The 20,758-nt window shown below is 43.7% G+C and overlaps 1 protein-coding gene across 8 annotated transcripts in view; it reads left to right on the top strand.

The window, feature by feature from the left end:
- FRMPD4 (FERM and PDZ domain containing 4) overlaps positions 1-20,758 on the top strand; it is an 843,299-nt gene that overhangs the window by 364,924 nt on the left and 457,617 nt on the right. The gene's annotated exons all lie outside the window — the stretch shown is intronic.

The raw sequence follows: 20,758 nt of genomic DNA, 5'->3' as shown, positions 1-20,758 counted from the left end.
ACTTGGGGTTCCCATCTCCATTCACCCAGCTTTTCATTCAGCGAGGGGGGCATAGGTCTGGGGTTGATTCATTCTCCTGCCCCTGATGAGAAATACCGATCACTGTTAATACCCCTAGTTCCTGACCACTGCTTCTCAATCTTTAACGTGCACACGAGTCCCCTGGGCGTCTCGTGGAACTGAAGCTTCTGATTCTGTTTTGCTTATTTATTTTTGTAATGTTTGTTTATTTTTGAGAGAGGGAGAGCATGAGCCGGGGAGGGGCAGAGAGAGGGATCCAAAGCGGGCTTTGCGCTGATGGCAGAGAGCCTGATGCGGGGCTCGAACGCACGATCCGATCTGTGAGATCATGCCCTTGGGCCCAAGTCGGGCGCCTCTGAAGCTTTCGGTTCTGAAGGTGTGGGCGGGTCTGGGATCCTGCATTTCTCACGGAGAAATCTACCTTCCCTCGCAGTGTGGTTGGTTTTCCATTTCCTTGACTCTCTTGAGATGTTCAAATGTCATCCCCAGTAGACTCTGCAGACTTCTCCGGGCTTTGTGTCACTGTTGTCAGAAAATTAAAAGAACCTTGAAGAGTAAAATTAGTCTGACTCATCTAGAAGGAAAAACTGTTGTGAAACGAATGCATAGAAATAATTCACTAGGAAAAAACAAATTAGAAAGAATGGGGATAATGTTGCCAGGGTGATAACGCGAACTCCCTTGAGTTTTAGAAATAGAAGGTAAAGCATTTTTAAAAGTTGGTTCCTGGAAAAAAAAAAAAGTTGGTTCCTGTATCTAAGTGATTTCTTAGATTGTTTTCAGATACTCTGTATCGATTGAAGATATTAATACAGATGCGGAGTTTGAGGGGTTTATTTGTTTTCACGTAATGGCTACGCCTGCTCTCCCCTCTCCGCTGGGTCCTTGTTTGATTGTCAAGGAATACAGCTTGCTTGGTGACTTTTTCTGTCTGTTATATGAGATACAAGGCACCTCCAGAGCAAGCTTTTTATTTAAACTAGCTAATCCTGGGCCAAATTTCTCACTAATATTTCTTTACTCAATAAATTAGGCAATTTAAATTTTTAGAAAACTCTCTGTACGTGTGAGAGAGAGCGAGCGAGCGGGAGAGAGAGCGAGCCTGTGGTATTGAGAACTTGGGGGCAGGCAGTGAGCACACTTCAGATCCCATCACAGATCATCGCCATGGCCTTACCGAGGCCCGGGTAACATATTCCTGCTGCCTGCCTGGCCTTTTGGGCAATTAAGTTTGCCACTCTACTAGAAATAGATCCACACAGGGTGTTCCACTTCTAGAAATCTGCCAGAAGAATTAATTGGACAGGTGTGCAGTTTTGTTCAAGGATGTTCATGGTGGTAGCGTTCGCCGTAGCAAAATATTAGAAATTACCTAAAGGGCCATCAATAGGGAACATTCATGTAGTGGGAATAATCTGCATTCGTTACAAATCTATATTACTGTCATGGAAAAGCGCTTTGTTCAAAGACTAAAGCAGGCTACAACGAAGTAGTTAGAGTGGGATCACATTTTTCGTAAAAAATTAAATGCGTATTAAATTTTCCAAACCAAGTAAAATGACTCTTACACAAATATAGAATGAACGCGTGTTAAGCATTTTTATTTAACTCCTCATTCGTGAGGGAATCACTAGGATGTGCAAATGGTTGCGAAACTGGCTTCTTCAGCAGCGGGAAAGGGAGCCATTGCCCCTGCACCTTACAGCATTTATTTACTTGTCTGTAGAAAAGCATTATTCCTCATTGCTTTCCGTTGTATACGCCTTCCAGGGTCGCAAAATAGTTCAAAGGCAATCACAGGGGCAGAACCACCATGGAGTCAGAATCAACTTAGAAAGGCGGGTTCTAAAGTTCAGTGTCTAAACAGTGCGTAAGTTTTTCTTCAGATACACCTGTGTCCCCTGTGTACGTATGTGTTCGAGTCTGAAATGAGAACAGAAAACAGAAAAACGTTGGTGTCCATGGATGGTAGGTTTTTCTGTATTGTCCCAATATTTCTAAAAGAGCATGTAATATTTTTTTTTTATAATCAGAACAAAATGAACCCCTACTTCCATATTGCAGAACAACCAGAAACCACCCTCTTATGCTGTTGCTAAATCCTTCAGCAACCACAACAAGAGCCGTGGATGTGGCACCGCTGTGCTGGGATTAAGATGAAGCATGAGAGCGAGGGCAGGGAATGCGGGCTGGTCCACGATCCCCTTGCTGACCTGCTATTCCTCAGTGGTCCTCCAGTTGATGGCTTCGCCTTCCGTCCCAAAATACCCCCACTTACAGGACGTGGTGATGAAACCAGGGTGCACTGGCGTGTCAGAGGCTCTTCTGGCTTTACGTCGGTGAATAAAGTGCCAAGAAGCTGCTGACGTTTTCTGTCGAGTCAGGAAAAGTCCTGTTTGCTAACAAGCAACTTCCGGGTGGGAGAGGGGAGAAGGACAGTGGCTCCGCGTGGTCGTGGTGTGTCGGAAGGAAAGATGCTTCCCCTAACTGTGTGATGACATTTATTCACCAAGAGCTGTTTCTGACTGCATGCAGCCTCCTTCGGGTTAATGTGTTTATTTATAGAACTCATTTGAAAAATTAAACAGAGCTGTTTCTCTCCCCAGTTGTTGTAAAGAGATAATAACCATGCTGGTGGCATATATTCTTTCGTAAGTATTTGCCTAGGTATCGACTATTGCCCAGAGATCTGTTGTCTTTCACTGCCCTGGGTGTTTTTTTCTTGTTTTCTCTTCTTCTCCCTCTCAGGCCACTGTGCTTCTGGCTGTAATCCTCATGTCCTTCCAGCCTGCCAAACGGCAGCTTCTTTTCGGTGCCAGGTTTTTCTTATAATCCTCATTCTGACTGATGGGAGATTTGCAGACAAGCTGGCCCACACATACGATACAGTGTGTATCTTACTGACGGCGCACACGGAACCTTTTGGATAACCCTAGAAGGTTACACTCATCGGCCGTTGTACGGAAGTGATTAAGATTGCGTCAGTAATTAAACGGCAGTCTCTTGTTCTTCTTGGGTTTAGCTCAGAGCTGTGTGCGTGTCGGTGCCAGAATATTTTTGTTGAATGAATAAACTGAATAATGTGTATGTATATCAAGTGCTGTGTCACCTTTCTGGAGCAGCACTGTGTCTGGCTGTGGAAGCGTCCTGCTCTTTGAAGGAATAACTTCACCTATTCATTTCATTTCATTTGGAGGTTGAGTTGTAAAACCATTGCATTCGGTACAGTGCTGGGCAGACCTCCCATGATGCTCAGGGCACCACCCGTAGGGCGGGACTAGCCTTGGGAGAGAAGGAGCGAGAGGGGGTCGGAGGCCTCTACCGGAGGGAGGAGTGTCCTCCTAAGCTTCAGGTACTGGTAGCCATGAATATGACCTTACTTGGAAATGGATTCTTTGCAGAGGTCGTGAAATTAAGATGAGGTCGTGTTGGATTAGCATGCGCCCTAATCTAATGACAGTGTAGGAGGGCATGTGAAGACACGGACGCAGACACAGAGACACCAAGAGAAGGAGACAGGTGGACGTAATGTAGCCGCAAACCAAGGGATGTCAAGGCTTGCGGGCAACTACTAGAAAATAGGAGGGAACAGGAAGGATTATTCATCTAGGACTTTTCCCTAGCCTTCAGAGGGAGCATGGCCCTGCTGATACCTTGATTTGAGACTTCTGGCTTCCAGACCGGGAGAGAACACATGTCTGTTGTTTTAAGACCCGCGATTTGGGGTCATTTATTATCCAGCCCTAGGAAACTAATATAGTGTCCCTACTTCCAGGTGATGTCCCCCTTTCTTTCTTAGTGTCTGTCACTCCCCTGGTCTCCCACGCCCTTATCGTATAGCTTCACCCATATAGGAGTCAGGATTCAATAAGGTAAGTGGAAACTACTCTAAAGTATATTGAGCAGGAAGGGATTGAATAGACAGAATTATCAGCTTGTGCCCTGTTGGAAGAATTAGGTATCAGAGGTCAGGGAAATCTCTCTAGTATCCAGAGGTTGGGAAGTACAGGGAAGACAAGAAACCACAACCTGATATTTTAGCAGCCTTCTGCACTGAATGGGGTGATTCTCAGGAAGCTTCTTGCAAGATCCCAGCAAAACTCTACATTTATCATCTGCCCATGCCCATGCTTCTGCTCCTGCTACTGCCCATGAATAATGCCTTCTCTCTCTTCCCCTACCAGGTCTCTGCGAATGACTTCCACTGGTAGAATGTAAATGGAGCCTTGCTGCTAAGGGGTGCTGGGAAATGTAGTTTCCAGGCATTTAGCCCCATGGCACTATGGAGACTGTTGAAGGGCAGGGACAGAACTAACTACAGATGATGATATCTTGGGGCTCCTGGGTGGCTCAGTCGGTTAAGCATTTCACTCTTGATTTTGGCTCAAGTCATGAGTTCAATCCCTGCACGGAGCTCTGTGCTGACAGCTTGGAGCCTGCATGGGATTCTCTGTCTCCCTCTCTCTGCCCCTCCCCTGCTCACTTTCTATCTCTCTGTTTCTCTCTCTCTCTCTCTCTCAGAATAAATAAATAAAACATTAAAAAAAGATGATATCTTGCTTACTCATCTCAATTTTTCCCCTCAAAACAAGCACAACAAAAAGTACATATTTCTCTGAAGGATTCTGATGATCTATTCATTTACACCGAAGGTATTAAGGACCAATAATAAAATGTTCGTTCTCCCACAACTCTTTTTGCACTTTAATGAGATCAAAGATTTAATTCGAAGAAGTGAATCAGTTTATTTGACCCTTAGTTGGAACAGGGACACACTAACAGCAGTGTTTTCTGCGGAGTGTCCTCAGAGACACGAAGAAATTTTAGGGGGCAGCCTTTGCTCTACAGGATTTGAATCCAGTTTGGCTTTCCCTTTGTGCACGCAATGGCATTCTGTTTTGTTGCTCTCCTTTTGTTTTTATACAAATACATACGTGAGAGCCAGATTCATTCTGGTTAAATGGTTACATTCCTCCAAATAGTCTATTAGTAGTGGATATCGGTGGGGCAATTTTACTCCCCCCCCCCCCCCACCTCCCACCTGCCGTCTCCCCAGAGCACACGGTGCAGTGTCTACAGACCTTTTTGGTGTTCGCACCTGGAGTAGAGGGGGATGCTACTGGCCTTGAGTGGGTAGAGGTCAGGGATGCTGCTAAACATCCTGCGGCACACAGAACAGCCCCACAAAAAAGAACGATCCTGCCCCGTGTGTGGTCAAAGGGAAGAGAAGGGGTGAAGTAGATCTTTAGTATCGTGACCCTTTTCTAACCTCAGGTGATTTCTGATGCCACCGCCGCCAGTGTTGTCCAATGTTCACTGCCTTAACCCCCTCACTGTCCTCTGAGGTAGGCAGCCTTGCCGAAAGGCGAGGCCGGCGTTCTCCCCCTGGCCGCCCAGTGCAGAACCAACGTGCTGGCAGTGCGTCCCCTCCCTTTTAACCCCTCTTTGGGTTTGTTCCATTCTGAGATCCCCTCTCTTTCAAAGCCTTCTTCCTCCCACAGTGTGGAAACAGCGTGTCAGTTTGCCCCACTTTTCTGAAGGGTCTCAGGGTCTCATCACACGTCTGGGAGGCTCGTTCTGTTCTCTTCCCTTTATCGTTCTCCCCTTCACCCCTGCCCTTTGCCAAATGATCTGTGTCCTCACATTCTGGACGTTCTCATCTTCACTGCATCGGCTGGAGGAAAGCTGATGCTGTAGCAATCCGCTCTTCTCCCCAAATCCCACCCTGCTCATTGACACACACTTGCTCCCCTAGGCCCAGGGTGCGATCCTCAATTTGCACAGGTTGTAAATTGCCCCATTTGTGAATTGGGCTAATTGTATTCATTTGTTCATTTGCTTAAAGCTGGAGGAGTCACTTCTCTGGATTACTCAAGATGAAATTCTTAGAGGGCAAAAACAAGGTCCCTATAGGGCTTTTCCACCAACCCGGTTGCAAAATCAGGGCTAATTAGATGCTAAAGGAAGACTCTCTGACGATGAAGGTGATGATAACCGAGGCTGGAAGGGACCTTGGAAACCCCTGAAGCCTGTTCGCGGTGCACGCAGGCAGACGGCCTCCTATCATCCAAGACAGATGACGATCTGTCCACTTTCAAAGATTTCCAGAGAGGAAAATCTCGCAACCTGTTTCGGCTATTAAGTACCGGGCGTGAAGTGCTTCCCTCTAATCTAACCTACATCTCCAGCCTCTTAAGGAATCAACATTGTGTAAAAATATAGAGCAATACGTTTTGAAATACGAGTTAGGATTTTCTTTATATATGAGAAATGTATAGAGTACAATTTCCCTTCAAGTTAAGAGGATTTTTATTTTTATCCGAAAAAATTGCTAAGCTAGGGCTTTCGGCAAAGTTTAAGTCTTTCTCTTTACGCTCGGGGTGCTTCCCCACAGCTGACTTCGGATGCCCACGGCTCTTTTAGGATGACTCATATATTGGGGTGTTGATTTCTCGAAAGACGTCACCTCTCCTTCTGTATTAAAGTGGTGCATTGTACTTTTTCCTTCGTAACTTCCTACAGGGCAGCTGTTAAATTATGCAACTTCACAGGGCACTTCTGTCTACCTCAGCATTTCCCCTTGCGGCGCAGAACTGAATTCTCAAGATTTGCGCAGTTTATTCAGCAAACAAGGACTCAGCTTCTCTCGTGTGCTCTGGCACCGTGTGGGCTAATTATAGAATGGGAGACGCCGCTTTGGAGTCGAGCGGGGAATTTAGACACGTGATGGGAAGTTCGGGAAAGGACCGTGGGCTCCGGGTAGCCGTATGTTCAAGATCAAATGGGAACTATTTCGTGTACGATTTTCCAGTCAGGTATGCCTTTCTGCATTTTTCAAGAACATATGCCTTTAAACCAAGAGAAACCTGGTGACAAGTCTGGTCTTCGTGGCTGTGTGATCTTTCTGAACTTCGGAATATACCCTTGCAAATGGAAAGAAATCACATGTGCCTTAAAGACCATTGCGATGATTAAATTAGGTCAAATTCAGTTAGGTTAGATTCAGTGAGATAACAGGCTTTGAAAGTGCTAAGCAAAGGGCCGAATACCGAGTGCTTAATAAATGTTGTTTATATCCTCTCTCTTTGGTCGCTCAAAGATGCTGTAAAGGACTTTTATTCTTTTCTTGGGGGGAGCAGGTCACCTGGTTTCAAGACTACCTTCCCGCAGGTGGGGACTCTTCCAAGTCATGAGGCAGAGCCCACCCTACCATAGAATCTGAAGATGCCGCAGACTCGCCTTCCCATCCTTCCTTGCAGCCAGCGGCGGGGCGTGTGGCCGATCAGACACACCAGCCCCTGTCCTTGAATTAATGGCTCTTGGTTTGGAGAAGCAGGGGCCACAAGAATCCATTCCGATGCTAAGTCACGCTGGTCGTAGCCCGTGTACCTGGCCGTTCAGGTCTCAGTTGCTGCAGCTCTCGCAGAGACAGCTCAAGTCCACACTGGTGGCGTCCACCGTGCAAGTTTCAGTGTCTGTCCTCAGTGGTGACAGTAGTGGTGTCTTTTTTTTTTCTCTTTAAGTATATTTATTTATTTTGAGAGAGAAAGAGAGTATGAGCGGGGGAAAGCCAGAGAAAGAAGGAGAGAGAGGGAATGCCAAGCAGGTTCTGCCCTGACGGCACGGAGCCCGATGCGGGGCTTGAACCCATGAACCGTGAGATCATGACCTGAGCCAAAACCAAGACTTGGACGCTCAACCCACTGAGCCACCCAGGTGCCCCAGTGGTGGTATCTTTAGTGTTTCGATTTGTGATGTGACTTCTAAAGATCTTTTTTTTGTATTTAAAATTTTTGTTTAAATGATTATTCATTTTTGAGAGAGAGAGCGAGAGCGAGAGAGAGAGAGAGAACATGAGCAGGAGCAGGGGAGGAGCAGAGAGAGGAAGACCCAGAAACCTAAGCAGGCTCTGGGCTCTGGGCTGTCAACAGAGAGCCCCGTACGGGGCTCGAACTCACGAACCTTGAGATCAAGACCTGAGCCGAAGCCAGATGTGCACTGACTGAGCCACCCAGGCGCCCCTGGGATGTGTCTTTTAATGTTGACCCTGGGGGCATTGCCTCTAATCCTGGTTCTCAAGACCTTCATGAACAGCCTTCATGAACAGTCATGTTTCATTAATCCCTCTGAGCTTATTTTTTATTTTCTCAATGTTTATTTATTTTTGAGAGAGAGAGAGAGAGAGAGCGTACAAGCTGGTGAAGGGCAGAGAGAGAGAGAGAGAGAGAACAGAGGATCTGAAGCCAACGCTGCGCTGATAGCAGAGAGCCGGATGTGGGGCTCACGCTCGCAAACTGTGAGATCATGACCTGAGCTGACGTCCCACACTCAACCGACTGAGCCACTCAGGCACCCCTGAGCTTATTTTATTTAAGTTCATTTATTTATTTAAGTACTCTCCACACCCAGCATGGGGCTCGAACTCACAACTCCAAGACCAAGAGTCACATGCTCTACCGACTGAGTCAGCCAGGCACCCCCCTTTGAGCTTATGTTATCCACATTTTCTTTCTGATGCTCACAACTCGAACCAGAATGGTAAAAACACTGTTATAATTACCATAATGAGTTTTTTGGTTATGCAGTGATATCTGATATGCTATCAAAGAAGGAAAGACTGTTCCATTCTATATTAAATTGACCCTTAAAACCATCCTTTTTCAGTTAGTTTGCCTTTTCTATTTTTCAGTCTTTCTGCATCTTTCTATTGTTACGTGTTATTTCTTATTAGAAAAATAACCGTGTCCCAGAGTTTCCATTCTTTTGGTGCTATAGATCTACATGACAGGAAGATATACCTTGTAGAATTGCCAAAACCTGTAATGCCATATGCAGAGAGCAGACAATTGTGACTTTCTGTTTTTGGTGTGAAAAGCAATGCGTCACTATTCTTCATCAATATTCTATTTTAAACCCCAACTATTAAGCCCCAAAGCTCTTTGCTATAGATAGAAATTTTGCAATATTTTAACCAAAGCTGCGATTTAGAGAAAAGAAAAAAAAATAGTACCTCTTTAATTAAAAAAACAACAACAGGGGTGCCTGGCTGGTTCAGCATGCGACTCTTGGTCTCAGGGTCACGAGTTCAAGCCCCACATTGGGCATACAGCTTACTAAAAAATTCAAAAAAAACATTACACAGTAATCAGTCAGTCAAAACTAAATCTCTGAGGTTTGTGTTCCAGCATTGGCAGTGTATTATACTATCATTGGACTAACCATTTTGCTGATGACAGTTATAAATTCGCAATCATAAACTGGAAAAACAAGTGTTTAAAAGCTGTCTGGAGAACAATAGCAAACAGAAACTGCAGGGCATGTGACCCTTCACAGAACAGGAGCACGTTGGGTGAGATCCACACTTAACTCTTCCCCATTCATGTGGCACACAGGCATGGACCTAACGCAGAAAGTGGTCTTCTAATTAAGCGGAAGACTCAGCGGTTAGAGTTCAGGGCTGCTGAAACACCTGGAGATTGAGAGGCAATCCTGGAAAGTGGGACCCCAAAATCTCCTTACAAATCCCCAATCGATTTCTAAATTGTGCTTGTGCAGGTATGGCTCCGAGAAACACAACAGAAAACAGTAGTTGAGGAGTTAAAGACCTGAGCAGAGATTTCACCAGTTCCCTGGTGCTGGGGAAACAGAGATTGATAAACACAGGTTTTCTTTGGAACCCTCTAGTAGCCACCTTAGGAGTAAGGACTGTGTCCAGGAATGAGGACCAGGCCCTTGAAATAAGGACAAAACTGAAATAGACGCATCCTAAGAGACCAAAAACCAGGACTCTCTAGAGTTAAAGAAGTGATCCTCTATTAATATAATTGCCTGCTACAACAAAAATTAACACTTTTCGGAGGAAGATAACAGAATCCAGACGGTATACAACATATACATAATACATAAAATGTAACCCATGATCAAGAAAAAACAAATCAGGGTGCCTGGGTGGCTCAGTCGGTTAAGTGTCTGACTCTTGATTTTGGCTCAGGTCATGAACTTGCAGTTTGTGAGATCAAGCCCCATGTGGAACTCTGCTCTGTGAGTGCCTAACCTGCTTGGGATTCTCCCTCTCTCCCCACCTCCCTTGCTTGTGAGCATGCTCTCTCCCTCTAAATAAATAAACTTAAAAAAAAATCTAAAATGTAAAGAGTAAAATTATGGAAAAATTCTATTTGGGAAATCTTTGGTAAAATTATGAAATAATTGGAAGAAACTACAATGATTATGAATCATTCTCGTAGGGTGGTTTTGCCAATTTAGAATTAGCTAACCGAAGTAAGTTAGCTCTCAATAGGTGTTTAATTTGTTGATTTTAATCATTGGATATAAAAACTATGTATGACATTAAGAATCATAAAACCCGGCACAATTAAACTCTAATGGACTTTTGTCATTTTAAATTGGTGTAGTTGCTATACTATCTTGTTTTTTCAGCCCTCCTGTGAATCGGTCCAGTGTATCTTGCATCAATATATAAATTATTTCCCATCATAAGATATTTCCCTAATTATCTATAATGTAGTACAGACATTTTTAATCTGGAATTCATAGAACTAAGAGCAGACATCCCTATATATATATTTTAATTTTACAGAGTAATGTATTAAAAAGTATATTTTCTGAAAAGTATATTTTTTGAGATGAACTCTAATTTTTTTTGTCAGTTTTATGTTGGATATTTGAAAGAGCAAACCAAAAACCAATACCAGGTATTATCTTCACTTCATAAAGGAAACAATGCTACAGAACCAAAAATTAATTGAGGAAACCATAATAACAAGAGAAACTGAAATCCTCTGTAAGCAAGAGCTGTAGACATTTTATAGCCACATGTATGTGTGTGTATATATATGTATATATATATATATATACACACACACACCACATAGACATTATTATTATTTTTCTTTTTCTACTGCAGAATATTGGACATCTCCTCCCTTAACCCAAATCTTCAGCTTACCATTTGCAAACCCTTGCTGTAGTGTTAGGGGTTTCGGTGTAGTGGGTGGGTATAGTGAGTGGGAGTGGGTAGGTCTGTGAGTCCCTTGAACATGTTTGCAAAAATTTATCTATCTAGGGGCACCTGGGTGGCTCAGACAGTTCAGCATCCTGACTCTTGATTTTGGCTCAGGCCATGATTTCATGGGTTTGTGGGCTCGAGCCCCACACCAGACTCTGCGGGGACAGCACAGAACCTGCTTGGGATTCTCCCTCCCTCTCTCTTTCTGCCCCTCCCTCACTTGCATGCTCTCTCTCTCTCTCTGTCTCTGAAAAATATATAAATAAAAAGAAAATTTTTTAAAATTTATCTATGAATACACGTTGGTCCTTTTCTGGGAAGAGGGTTTGTAACTTGCAGATGATTATCAATTGTATCTTTGGTTCCAAAAAGGCTAAGAATCTCTACGAATAGTCTTTTCCAGTATTGACAGTGGTGAATTTCTTTCATTTCCTCATTGCTTCTAACTTTTAATAAATGACAAAAGAACTCGGTTTAAAGAGATAGTCATTTGGTCATTTCTTAGAATTATTTCACTTATCAAAAATGGAGATGAGGGGTGCCTTGGTGGCTCAGACGGTTAAGCGTCTGACTTCGGCTCAGGTCATGATGTCACGGTTCATGAGTTGGAGCCCTGCATCAGGCTCTCTGCTCTCAGCACGCAGCCCGCTTCGGATCCTCTGTCCCCCTCTCTCTCTTCCCCTCCCCTGCTCACGTGTGTGCGCTTGCTTTCTCAAAAATAAACAACAACAAAAAAAAAAACTGAGGTGAATCTTTTCAGTTATCAGATGTTGCTGTTGTAAACTATGAAAGCTGCTGCCATATTCTCATAGGTTCCACTTAAGTGACAGTTGCTTGGCTTTCTTTCTGCAGTAGTGCCTTTGGGAATAATTGTTGGCTCTGTGACTTTGAGCACATCAATGTATTTATGACCCACCTTACTCAAGAAAAGATTTCACGCTGTTCCTAAATACGTGCGCAAAACAATAAGGCAGAATCTGAAGTATGTGATAAAAGCAAGTATGCAAGAAACTTAGGTCAGAAAGATGATAGGAAGCCAAATATTAGTGCATAAAACATGTGCCTCAAGTGACCTCGCTTTTGCTGGACACACAATTCAAAATTGGACCAGTCTTCCGAGTAATCAGCACAAAGGGGAAAGTTAGGTGAGTTAGAGGGGGAAAGAATGCAAGTTAGCAAAACTGGCTGGAACCAGCCGAATTCCGCTTGCACGAGCACAAGCCTGCATGGGCTGGCACAAGCCAGTAGGAACCGGTTAGAAGCACGCGAGTACAGTATCCTTCCCCCAGATGGTGGAGTGCCTCTGGCTTCTGTTCTCACGGAGGGCCTCTGGGACCGAGAGCCAGGGCACATCCAGAAAAACTTCTGGAGCCCTGGGAGTCTCTCCTGCACCTCTCCTGCCCCTCCAGCCCACTGTCTCATCACTGGCTGTCTCCTTCCCTCCTTTCCATTCTTCTGTAAATTTTGCCTGAGCCCCTGTGGCACCAGGTGCTGTGCTGGACACGGGATATAGCAGAGTGAGGAAGTTTGCCTCTGGGGCGCCTGGTCATGATCTCACAGTTCATGGGTTCGAGCCCTGCGTTGGGCTCTGCACCGTCCCTGCGGGCTCTGCTTGGAATTCTCTGTCTCTCTCTGCCCCTCTCCCAGTCGTGCACGCGTGTTCTTTCTCTGTCTCAGGATAAAAAAAAAAGTTAGCTTCTGAGGAAGCCGGCAGTCTTCTAGAGAAGTCAGCTGTGACACACTGTGAAAAGTGATCTAAGGCAGGCGAAGGGTACCCAGGGAACCCGCCTTCACACTGTCATGTGTTTCTCTGGAAATGATTGGAATATTTGGCAAAGAGAAATCCACATATTTGAGGGACTTTAGATTTGCCCTGACCAGGTACCACTGGAGCCTGAAATAACCCCCAATTTACATATGTGCCGGCCATCTCACTGGGACTTTCTGAAGGGGCCATTCAGGCGACAAGGGTGGACCAGGATGTCCTCATCTTTCCTAAAAGACGAGGGGGTGTAGCTTCTTAACACACAGTTACAAAGGGCTTGGCAGTGCTCCCAACGAGCACAGTCTGATGTTCTGGAGACTCTGCGGGCAGTCACCGTGTGTCACTGTTGGAACCCTTCCCTCTCGCACACCAACACGCACACGCTCGAAAACGGGGAAATAAAAGCAGACGACCTGCAGTTTGAATTTAGACGTATGAGAGAAAGTGACAGCCTTACCATTCGCCAACTTTAAAGAGACAACATTAAATGGTAAGTTGTATTTTAAAAGATCAAACACCGAAATGTTAGACTTTCAGAAATACGCAGGTTTTAAAATGTCAAAATGAGGCATTAAAAAAAAATTTATATAATTTCAAAGTGACAAAAGGAAACTGAATATTTTTGGGAAAGGTACTTCTGTGAAAATCAGAGTGTTTGATTTCGGTGGGGGTGATTGTTTCGGTGCTCTGGCATTTATTTTGCGTTCTCAGCAAGGACCCAGGGGAGGACAGCTTCATGTAATGTGACAGAGTTGGAGTGACTGGCATTTTTGTAGTTCTCATTAACGGGATTGAATCCACAAATGGAGCTAGTTGCTTGAGCCTCTGGCTATACTCGAATTTTCTTTGATAAGCAATGAAAGGCGGAGCTCTGGCAAGAAATGGTGGGACTCAAGTTTGGCGAAAGCAGCGGTATCTTCTCTAGACTCGGATGGAGTCTCCTGCTTGCTCCCGTTCTAGGGCTCAGCCCCCACTGTCCTTGGGCTCCACTTGATGTCACAGGGACGCCTGTGTGTATGGAAAGGATCATTTACAGTAACTGCTTTGAACGTCACGTTTAGTTTACTACAGTTACTCTTGCAAGAATCCTCGTTTTCCTTGTGCTTTGAACCTCAGTGAATCCATTTTATTAGTCCATTTTATTTTTGAATCTAGTAAAATAAAGGCGATCGCCTTTGTCTTTTCTTTGCCTGGTATTGAATTCACGCCAAACAAATGATGCTTATTTAAATAATCAAAGCCATTTTCGAAGGTAGTTCATTAGACTCTTTTGAATGTTTTACACCGCTGTCCTGCATTTAATATGTTATATTTTCCTTTCCAGTGTTCCCAGTGACTGACGGGACAGCTGGATGTGCAAACTAAGCACTTAAGAGGGCTCTTACAGTAAATTAAACTTACAAAGCAAACAACCTATGTGAAATGTCCTAATCCTGTTTCAAAATTATCAATTTTCTTACTCTTTTCAGCTTAAAATGGGAAGGCGGATATGATAGAGTTTCTTTTTCTTTTTCTTTTTAAATTTATTTTGAGAGAGAGCACGTGGTGGAGAAGGGCAGAGAGAGAGGGAGAGCGAGAATGCCAAGCAGGCTCCACACTGATAGCCTGACACGGGGCTTGATCCCAAGACCCTGGGACCATGACCTGAGCCGACATCGAGAGTTGGACGCCTAACCGACTGAGCCACTCAGGCGCCCCTGTTAGAGTTTCTTAAGTCATTTATGTAACAAATATAGGTTGTTCATAAAATTTACTAAAAGATACTAATTGTATGACCTCGTGTGGTTTGAGTTGTGTACTTAGTTCTAAATATTCCCCGTGTTGAATATTCCACTGTGGCAGAAACTTCCAGTTCTTCTGTATCTTATCTTCCTTTCCTCCTTAACAGGCGTTGGCAAACTTTTTCTGTGAAAGGCCAGAGAGTAAATATTTTAGGCTTCGTGGAGCACACACAGTCTCTGTCTCATTTATCCTTTCTCTTTCTTTCTTTTCTAAACAATCATTTTAAAATGTAAAAACCATTCTTAACCCTCTGGCCCTAAAAACACAATGGGCTGAACTTGGTCTGTGAGTTGTGGTTTGTTGACTCCTGTTCCATAATTTTAAAATCTTAACAAAAATTTTTCTTATGTGGGCTCTACACCCACGGTGGGGTTCGAAGTCACGACCCCAAGGTCAAGAGTCGCACGCTCTACTGACTGAACCAGCCAGGCGCCCCCAATCCAAGAAATTTTAGGGGAGCGTGGCTGGCTCAGTCCATGGAGCATGTGACTCTTGATCTCAGGTTCATAGGTTTAAGCCCGACATTGGGTGTAGAGATCACTTAAAAAATAAAATCTTGAAAAACATTCTTTGGTTTTTTTTGAGTGGGACACATTTCCCAGACTCCTTGCCACTCGGCCAGATTAATTTCCGTCCTCCTTCGCTCAGAATGGGATGCAGACCTAGTGGTGTACCATCTTGGACCCATGGTCAAGGACAGCGTGGTGGGAATGGCAGAGCGTCAAGATAAAAGGAGGCTGGTCCTGGCGCAGCGGGATGCTGTCACGTGCCCACAACTTCACCCGGCGGTGTTGACATACCAGCCTAGCCTTTTATGTAAGAGAAAAGTAAATTCTATTCAGCTGAAGTCTTTGTAGCCAAATAAAGCCAAATCTAGTTTTTAAAATTATTTTTCAACGTTTATTCATTTTTGAGAGACAGGGAATGAGTGGGGGAGGGGCAGAGAGAGAGGGAGACACAGAATCCAAGGCAGGGTCCAGGCTCTGAGGTGGCAGCACAGAGTCCGATGCGGGGCTCGAACGCACCGTGACATCATGACCTGAGCTGAGGTCAGACGCTTAATCGACTAAGTCACCCAGGGGCCCCCAAATCTATTTTTTAACTAATCCACTTTCTAAGGGGACAGATTTCATAACGCAAGGGATCTCAGGTTAGTGAGTCAAAAGTTCCTAGTCACCTTATGGTTGTCATTAGAATGAACTAGGTCTTTAGTAATTGCTAGTTGCTTTCACCTTTTTCTCATTTTCATGCTAAAATCCTGTATCCCTCACCCAGGTGTACAGAAATCTTAATGCTATTGCGTTGGATGTTTAAATTCTCTTCATGGCTTATTAGAAGTCCCGATGACATTGGGGTGCCTGTCTGGCTCCGTCAGTAGGGCATGCAGTGCTCCATCTTGGGGTCGTGAGTTCAAAGCCCCGCGATGGGCATGGAGCCTACTTGAAAACAAAAGGCCCAGTGACATTGCTTCGGTGCCTTGTTTTGTGTGTTGGCTTGTTTGACTGGTTTCTTCTAAGAAGGCAGGACTGTTTGTGTGTGAGAACATGAAGATCCCGGCTCCTTCTCTTATAAATTGTGACTGAGATGCGGGGCTCTCTCATTGGATTGAGAACCACCAAATGTGAGCTGACCCAGTGGAGTGGAGGCTGGTGGCGCTGGCGGTGAAAGAATTCCCCCAAGGCAGAACAGAAGAGATAGATGTTTATTAAATACACCACCTGAGAGCGGCCGGCAGGACCGTGAGGGAGAGACTGTCTGCCGCGGGGCGGTGGTGAGGGGCCACGGTTATAGGACAGAGTGGGGGAGTATGGAAACTTATGGAGTGTTCCCTTTTTTAGGAACTGTGCCTGGTTGTGACGGGTCAGTTAGGGCCTATGGCAGTTTCCAGGCGGGTTTCTTAATGAGCCTGTTTGCATACAGGTGGGTGGTCGCCGTGGCCCCTTTGGCCTTGACCACATTTTCATTGCTCAACCTGTTGCCTAAAAGCAGCCTCCACAAGAGGCGTGAAGGATATTTGGACTCTACTCTTAAGATCCTGGATCAAGTCTCCCTCACTGCCTTCTTCCTGAGACCCAGTGTCTGAACTGGCCGTGGCCATAGCTGCCTTTCTTCCTGGTTCCTTTTTCTGACCCTCAGCTTTGATTGATTTGCTCTGAATTCTCAGGTTCTCGAGCTCTGGCTTATGTTTGCCAGGTTCCTTCCAAAATGGAATCCACCGTGCACTCTTCATCTGTGATACGGTCCCCTTCGGGATGGCGTACCTGCCACGCAGCAGAGGCTCCATAAAAAGTTCCTTCTCTTACTCCTGTTGCTTTTGAAAATTGGGGCACCTGGGTGGCTCAGTCGGTTGAGCGTCCGACTTCGGCTCAGGTCACGATCTCGCGGTCTGTGAGTTCGAGCCCCGCGTCGGGCTCTGGGCTGACGGCTCAGAGCCTGGAGCCTGCTTCTGATTCTGTGTCTCCCTCTCTCTGACCCTCCCCCGTTCATGCTCTGTCTCTCTCTGTCTCAAAAATAAAAACAAAACGTTAAAAAAAAAATTTGAAAATTAGAACCAAATCATAACTTTTGGTGACACTTCTCATTTTTGGCCTTGAAAATAAAAGCATACCATCTAAATGCATTTTGCCAGAATTAATTGGTCTCTTCACACATAAAAGTTGAAGGATGGGTGGAAAGCGTCTACAATTTATGGAAAATATTTTGTCCTGAAGAAGCTGGGACATATTTTCCTCAGAAGAGGAATTCACCCCTCTGAGAATACGTTTTTTTGTGTTATATTTTTTGGGGATTTTTTTTTGTTTGTTTGCTGATTTTTGCTGTAAGTTCTAAATGATGGATGGGAATTTAATCATCTTTGCTTGCTACATGTTTTTCAGTGGGGGTTCTTGTCGGATGAGTACTGACTTACCTTGAAAAATGGCTTGTATATCAATTTTCAGAGTGTGGGCTTTCCATATTTCGGAAAGCTTTCGCGTGGTGCTTTTTACCTGCAATCTCAGGGTACTTTACTTTCTTTGTGGAAAAGAGGAAAGGGTGAAAATGTATGGCTTAACCAAGTTCCGCTAAGGTAACTTATCGTATCATTTATTAAAACTGGAAATGGCTTAAGTGTTGGTCCGCGGTTATTCGTTTCATCCAGTGTCCTGAAAACCTCTGTCATATTTAGGTAGGCATATATCAAAGAGCACATATCTCCTGGTACATTTATTTCACTTGCCTTTGGGATACATCTTTTAAAGATCTAGTCAAAAGTGGAGTTAGAGGGCTGCCTGGCTGGCTCAGTCGGTAGAGCGTGTGACTCTTGATCTCGAGGTCCTGAGTTCAAGGCCCAGGTTGGGGGTAGAGCTTACTGAAAAAAATAATAAAATCAATACTTAGAAAAAGTGGAGTTAGAAATGTTTATTGAGAATCTGTAGCTATTTTATTTTGGAACATTGAAATTTAAGGGAATATTATAACATATTTCAAATACTTTCCTAGGTTCTCATGTTATATTAACTTAATAAGAATGATTTATTAAATTCTTTATCAAGTTCAAAGTTAATTAAAAATAAAAGCTTTCTAGCAGTATGAACAGTTGAAGTTTTTCTCTGTATATATATTTTTTCTTAGCAAATGGCATTTTGAAATAGTTTGTTGCTGATTATTGACCTTTCAAAATACCAATAAACTTGCCTAAGAAGTATAGGCTTTATGCAGTATGATATTCTCTTGCCATCAGATACATAATATTTTCCTTTTAAAGTCTGATGTCACTTAGCTTTATAGAATCCCACGTTCCAGACTAGGGATAAGTTGGAGCTTAATTTGTACCGAAACTCAATGTATATATATATTTCTTTATCTGCTATGATTTATACCTTGTTGTAGATCAACTTACTACTGACCAATAAATCGCAGCTAAAGACACAATATAAAATTTATTCCTTGTTTGTAAGAAATCTAAAGAGTTAAAAGAAACCTGAGGGCAAAGAGTGATTTTACTCAGATATGGCTCTAGAGCACAAATGTCACAGAATTCTTTTGTCACCTTTTATGTAGAGCATCATGTCGTTGTAGATGTCCCTCCTAAACTTTTGGTGTTTCTTATGAAACTAATCACTGTATCTTCACATGGATAATTTTGGGTTGCATATGGCAATGCACATCTTCTACAGTAATGAGTGGGTGGATTTGTAAGCATCCTTTAAAAATCTTTCTTACAGGGTCACCTGGGTGGCTCAGTCAGTTAAGCGTCCGACTTCGGCTCAGGTCATGATCTCACAGCTCGTGGGTTTGAGCCCTGTGTTGGGTTCTGTGCTGACAGCTCAGAGCCTGGAGCCTGCTTCAAATTCTGTGTCTCCCCCTCTCTCACCCCTACCCTGCTTGTACTCCGTCTCTCTCTCAAAAATAAACATTAAAAAATTTTTTTTAAATCTCTCTTATAAAAATGACCTTAATTTTATGAGAAAATACTTAAGAGATCATGTTTAAGTAAAAAACTGATAAATAAATATGTGACATATAATTTTGTTATATGTGTTGATATTTCTATCATTCCTTTATAGTAAGTATAAAATATCATAAAATATTAGAAATATTTATTAATATTTACAGGTAAAATATTATTTTCCCCCTTATATATACATATATATGTGTGTGTGTATATACGTGTTATGTGTATGTTGTATAATGTCAATACTCTGCTAAGTCGAACAACATAAAATTGTTGTGATTCAACCTTTTTTTTGTCCTGCAAAAATGGCAATTTTATTTTTTTTTAAGTTAAAAAAATTTTTTTAATGTTTATTTATTCTTAATGCAGAGAGAGAGTCTGTGCGAGCAGGGGAGGGTCAGAGAGAGAGGGAGACACAGAATCCGAAGCAGGCTCCAGGCTCTGAGCTGTCAGCACAGAGCCCGATGTGGGGCTCGAGCTCACTAACTGTGAGATCATGAGCTGAGCCGAAGTCAGACACTTAACTGACTGAGCCACCCAGGCGCCCCACAGAAATGGCAATTTTATATGGTTCAGGAAAGTAGCATTGATTATTTCTGAATAGTGAGACTGCATGAGATTTTTCTTTTTCTTTTTTTTTTTAAGTGTTTATTTATTTATTTTGAGAGAGAGAGAGAAAAAAAAAGCAAGAGAGCAGGGGAGGGACAGAGAGAGTGAGAAAAAGAATCCCAAGCAGGCTCTGCACTGTTAGTGTAGAGCCCGATGTGGGGCTCAATCCCAGGTACCGTGAGATCATGACCTTAGCTGAAATCAAGAGTCGGACGCTTAACTGACTGAGCCACCCAGGCACCCAAGATTTTTTTTTTTAAGTTTATTTAAAAAATTAAAAAAACATTTTTTTAGTAATTTCTACACCCAACGTGGGGCTCGAACTCACAACTCCAAGATCAAGAGTTTCACACTCTTCCAATTGAGCCAGCCAGGCACCCCTGCATGAAATTTTCTCAACATAGTTATGTTTCCTTTGCTTCAGGATACAGGGTTGTTATCAGGTGCGTTTCTAATCAAGAAGAAACATCCAAGACTGTTGTTAAATGAAACCTAAAGGCCACCCCTGCTTTTCTCCCTCTCTCTGATACTGGCATCTTCCCGTCCCAGTTGGCCGTGTTCGTCTCTTTCTAGGCATCAGTGCTCATGGTCTCCCCGGGTCTCCCCAAACATACCCTGACTTCTCCTCTCCTCCTCTTGCTCTAAGGCCTGTATGTGGCATCTAAGGTCACGTATACTAAGTAACCTAAGAGGTAGATAGGAGTATTATCTCCCATTTTAACATGAGATGACAAAACTGAGTTAAGTGGCTTGCCAAGAGGTCATCTGGATCAATAGGCCATATCCTTAAGTACCACGTTGTCCTGATCTCTGAGTACCTTTTTGTGCCTCATTTAAGAGTAGTTTCTGTAATTTTTGGAATTAACAGCCACATTTCTGCCTCTGGGCCTAACATCGAGTTTCTTCCTTTGCCTGGAATTAGGGGTCAGCAGACTATGTACTGTAGACCAGCCCCGCAGGCCTGTTTTTATAAATACAATTTTATTCGAACCTTGTCACACCCGTTCGTCTACCTATTGCCTGGCTGCTTTCTCAGTACAACAGTAGAGTTGAGTAGTTGTGACCCATATCACATGTCCTCCAAAGCCTTGAATTCTACCTTGTAGTCATTTAAAGAAAA

This window comes from Panthera pardus, unplaced genomic scaffold (assembly GCF_024362965.1).
Source record: "Panthera pardus isolate Hobbes unplaced genomic scaffold, ASM2436296v1 HiC_scaffold_27, whole genome shotgun sequence".
Classification (NCBI taxonomy): Eukaryota; Metazoa; Chordata; class Mammalia; order Carnivora; family Felidae; genus Panthera; species Panthera pardus.
The sequence above is the reverse complement of the archived record's forward strand: the minus strand, read 5'-3'. Positions and strand labels throughout refer to the sequence as shown.